The sequence below is a fragment of the Chrysochloris asiatica genome, unplaced genomic scaffold (assembly GCF_000296735.1).
Source record: "Chrysochloris asiatica unplaced genomic scaffold, ChrAsi1.0 scaffold00005, whole genome shotgun sequence".
NCBI classification, from domain to species: domain Eukaryota; kingdom Metazoa; phylum Chordata; class Mammalia; order Afrosoricida; family Chrysochloridae; genus Chrysochloris; species Chrysochloris asiatica.
In genome coordinates this window covers 4295836-4301202 of record NW_006408523.1, presented here as the reverse complement: position 1 = coordinate 4301202, position 5367 = coordinate 4295836, and the positions used below count along the sequence as shown (strand labels likewise).

Here is a 5367-nt window from a genome sequence, read left to right as displayed (position 1 = left end):
GATACTACTCACTGGAGATTCTGCCTTCCTCCTGGCCCTCTGGCTCTAGATTCCCTCTTGAAAGCTTGTAAGCCAGTCACTTCTTGCCTTTGTAGCCCCCCAACCCCCATTTTGGGTAGCCAATGTCCAAGTTGCCCATCCCTGTCTACTCTGTCAACATGAGCTTTTTATCTCATCCTTAAAACATTTCTGCAAAGTAGGGAAACAGAGAACTATTCAACATGGAGGCGGAGGTCGATAAACTGGATGTTCCAGAAAGCTGATTCTGATCTGGATTGCTTTCTGTCCAGGCTGGAATATGAAATCAAGAACTATCATCCTGATTCAGCTGGAGAGAAAGAACCAGTTACACTCTTGAAGGAACTGTCAGTGATAAAGTCTCGATATCAGACTTTGCATACACGCTTTAAACCAGTTGCTGTTGAACAGAAAGAGATGAAAGGCCACGTTAGTGTTACTTTGATTAAGACTATGACCATGATACAGGAACTGCAAAAGCTAACAGACCTGGAGCTATTATCACTGACTGAAGAAGAGAAAACTGAAGAAAAGCAATTAAAGTCTCATGTGCCAGACTTGTGAAGAAATGCACTTGCCAAAGGGAACTCTAATGGAGAAGAGATGAATATCAAAGAAATTTAGGAAGATGTCTTAAACATGCTGACTGGAGGTGGGGGAGGCCTGTGAGGTTTAGGGTGGCTGACTGGACAGTGATGCCTTTCACAAGAGGGGACTGTAAGAAGAAAAGCAGATATTATATGAATAAAGTTCAGCAAAAGGATAGAAGAGGAATAAAGGGATTTACAATGCACATTCCTACTTAGCATAGTATTTTAGGCAAGAAAATCTCTTTCGACTCTTTTGCCTCTGTTTTCTGTTTGTATAATTGGGATGTATGATGTAGATATCCTGATCTATTGTAAAGGATGTTTTATGTACTACCAAATGTGACTGAGCATGCCTTCAGAAGAAAAGGATAGCTGCAATATTTATATCATAGATTATCATATAGATGTATATGTGTTTCATTTCTAAAAATGTTGATTGAAGATGTGGTTGCATTATTGGTGAGACTCCTAACACTAAGATCTCTGGTCTACAAAACCTAACTAATATAATGAGCTTACTTCTCTGAAAAAAAAGTAGGGAAACAGAGAAAAATAACCTCACCGAAACTCTAGAATACTCTGTCGGTTCTGCAGCTCAACATGTCTATCTGATCACAAAACTCAAAGAGGTTCTCAAGTATTGGTGTGCTTCAGAATCCTCTAGGAATCCCTGTGTGGGCAAACAATTCAGCATTCGGCTATGAACTCAAAGGTTGGCAGTTCAAATCCACTCAGAGGCACCTCAGAAGAAAGGCCTGACAATCTGCTTCTGAAAGATCACAGAGCTCTACTCTAACACACACGGTTGCTCATGCGTTGAAATCAACTCCATGGCAACTGGTTTAGTTCTTTTTTTTTTTTTTTGGTTTTGGAATCACCTAGGGAATCTGTTAAAATTTTAGATGCTTTTATCTCATCCAAGATCTATTGAATGAGCAATCTGAGTGTCTGTATTTTTGTCTTGTTTAATGTAATTTATTTATTTTGTTGTTGTTGAGAATATACATAGCAGAACATACACCGTTTGACAGTATTTTCATGTATGATTTAGGGACTTTGATTACATTCTTCTGAGCTGCTACTCCCCCATTAACATAAGCTCACAGCCTAACCTTCCCAACTTTCAAGTTGCTGTTGTCCCCTTGATCCCATAATGCCCCAGGCAGACACTTTTTACTAGTTAAGCTAGACTACTGTTTGGTTTTAAGACTTCAGGGGGTAATTTTGGTTTAAGGTTTAAAAATGATCTCAGGGCAAAAGTTTCTGGGTTTCATCCAACCTCCATGTCTCCAGAAAGTCTGGATTCCTTGAGAATTTTACATTCTGTTCTACATATCCTCCCCTTTTGGATCAGGATTCTTTTCTAGAATCTTTGATCAAAACATTCAGTAACGGTAGCGGGGCAGCATCCAGTTCTGGTTTCATGGCAAAGGAGGCAGTTTTTAACAACCTTCCCAGGGGATCCTGATGACCACATAGGCCTGATTCATGGAGGTGTGCCTGGAAATATCTTGTCTGATGGCTCTTCCATGTATATGGGCAGACAAAACTTCTAAGACTAGTTTAGCTAACTTAGCATCTTTCTTATCCTCGGGACTTGACTGGGACTCCAAGGAATATGATTTGGATTTGTTTATCTGGAGAATGTTTCTAAAAAAATGTCCATTTTAAATACAAAAATCAACTCTGACTTGGGGTGTAAACTTAGGTTCTCACACAGCCATCGTGATTGATTTTCCGAGGGTTTGTCTTATTCGATCGTTTTGAGATATTCATATGTGAGTCTAGGATTTATTCAGGTGGAATCTCTTCCTCCTTGGATCCGTTTCTTTTCAGCTACATCCAATACCACAAAATGTCAGCAGCACAGAAACACAAAATTATTTTCTGCAACATTAACAATCATTCACAACTAAATCGTATCATCCTATCAGCATCTTCTCCCACCTTCACTCATCAGGAAAAGGTCAGCTAGATGGAGTTACTAAGAGTATGGAGTCATGGTGTGACACTGTAGGATAAGCACCAGACCATAAGGTGGGTTTCAACTACAAGGTTGACGGTTCCATTTCATCAACTGCTCCTCAGAAACCCTATACAAGGTCACTATGAGTTGGAACCAACTCCTGGTGTGGTGCTGTAGGATCAGCACTGGACTTTGAACCACAAGGTTGGAAATTCAAACCCACCAGCTGCTCCTTGGGAACCCTATACAGGGTTTCCATGAGTTGGAACCAACTTGATGGCACTTAACAACAACTAAGACCATGGCTAGAAGAAATACATTAAATAATTCTCTGCACCTTAGTGACATATATCATAATGTATTGTACAATTTACTAAGGAGCCCTGGAAGCATAGTGGATTATGAGCTGGGCTGATAACCTCAAGATCAGCAGTTCGAATCTACCAGCCACTTCAAGGGAGAAGCTGAGGCCTCAGAAACTCTATACAGGATCGCTACGAGTCAGAGCTGACTCCATGGCACACAGCCCACCACCACCATACATACCATCATGCAATTTACTTAAAGTTAAAATGTTGTTACTGCTGCGGTCCTGTGTCCTTCACGTGATTCATTGAGGATTGGCTGTTGTCATCTATGGGGTCTTCAGAATAGATGACCAGACTTTTTTCTCTAGTCTCTCTTAGTCTGGAAGCTCCGGAGAAACACTTGCAGCATCACAACACCACCCAAACCACCGCTGACAGATTGTCCGGCAGCTGCGCACAAGGTGCATTGGCTGAAAATCAGATCCTGGTCTCCACGTGTTAGGTTCCATCCAGTCGGTTCTGACTCATAATGATCCTGTATAGGGTTTCTGAGGAGCAGCTGGTGGTTTTGAACCTCCAACCTTGTGGTTAGCAGTCCATTGCTGATCCTACAGCGCCACACCAGGACCCCGGGTCTCCCACATGGAAGATGGCAGGCAATTCTACCACTAAACCACAACTGCCCCCCAAAATTAACTTGCTAAGTTGTTGAGCGAGTAGCTTCTGACTCATAGTGACCCTGAATAGGGTTTCTGAGGAGCAGGTGGTGGGTTGAACTGCTGACCTTGCAGTCCAGCGCATTAACCTGCAGCACCATACCAGGACTCCAAAGTTAGCTTAGATGTAATTAAAGATGACAAAGACCCATTGTTTTCAAGAAGGGCCTGCTGCCCACCTCTCCCCTCGCCCCTTGTGTGAAGCCAGGTGGGCAGGGAGGGTGTTTCTATCCCCTCTTTCACCATTCTGATCTCGTCCACATTTCAGACTCATGTGGTCATGACATTCGCCCTAACAAATCAGATAATATACATGAGACATCATTATTTTACCCTTATTTTATAGACCAAAAAGCCAGGCCAGAGATGCTAAGACTTGCCCAAGATCCTGTTAGTCAGTGGTGGAGTCTGAACTGGAATTCCAGATTCCTAGCCCCTATGCCTCGTTTTCTTGCCTTTGTGTGTGTGTGTGCCAGAACGCTATTGCCTTATAAGGAAGACTGAAAGAAGCTAGTTCTGAAAAAATGCTAAATATCGATGCACTTCAGGGAGCTCCCACTACAGACACCGATGCTATTTTTGTGAAGTGCCACAGAGTCAGTTCTGACTCAGAAAGCCCAAACGTGACAGAGTAGAACTGCCCCATAAGGTTTTCTTGGTTGTAATATGAAGTCTTGGTGTGGCCCTATGGGATAAGCAATAGACTGAGAGGTCAGTTTGAACCACAAGGACAAAGGTCACTATGAGTTGGAATTGACAAGTCTTAACAGCAGCAGTGTGTGTAGAAAGAGATCCTAATGGTGCCACTTGAGGGGTTGGAAGGTGGGACCCACACCAGTAACACTGTCCATGGGGGTGGTGCCAAAATGGCTGTCTATACAATTGTTACACTGCTTTAGTTGTATTTATACATACACACCTACATATTGTTGTTGTTAAGTGCCATCAAGTCGGTTCCAACTCATAGTCATCCTGTATCAAGTCTCCGAGGCTTGAGGTCTTCACAGGAGCAGAAAACCTCATCTTTCTCCTGCAGGGAAACTGATGGACTCAAACCGCAGACCATGTGGTTCACAGTTCAGTGCTTATTGTATGGCCCCACCATGCTCCCAGACATACACACACATATACAATACACATATACACTGTTGTTGAGTGCCATCGAGTGGGTTCCAACTCATAGTGACCATGTATAAGGTTTCTGGTGAGCTTGAACCACCGATCTTGCAGATCAAACTGACCTTGCAGTCCATCACATTAACCTGCAATGCCACATGGTTTTATATATTTATATATAACCGAACCTACTACCATTAGTTATAAAACATTACATCTATCAATATACTTACAAGATTAAAATTCTACATTCATTTGCCTTTTGAACCTTCTATGGTGGAGTCTTGGGGTGGCACTATGGGTTAATGCACTGGACTGAAAGGTCGGTTTGAACCTCAAGGTTGGTGGTTCAAACCCACCAGCTGCTGCTCAGAAGCCATATACAGGGTCGCTATGAATCGGAACCAACTGGACAGACTTAACAACAACATTAACAACATTAACAACAGTAACAGGAACAACAACAATGCACTCTGGTCAGCACTGTCATTATTACCCAACTTCAATGCCCCTTCCAGTCACATGGTTTGTCTGCACAGGCTGCAAGCGTACCTGGTCCTTTCACTGCTGTTGGCGTTTTTATACTCACTGACTTTGTAGAAATTTCTAGTCTTTTGACCACAAAATTGTGGCAACTGGTGTCTGTGAACCTA

The 5367-nt window shown here is 42.5% G+C and overlaps 1 pseudogene; it reads left to right on the top strand.

The window, feature by feature from the left end:
* The first annotated feature begins 221 nt into the window (after window positions 1-221).
* LOC102830259 lies at window positions 222-582 on the top strand (annotated as a pseudogene).
* The last annotated feature ends 4785 nt before the right edge of the window (window positions 583-5367 follow it).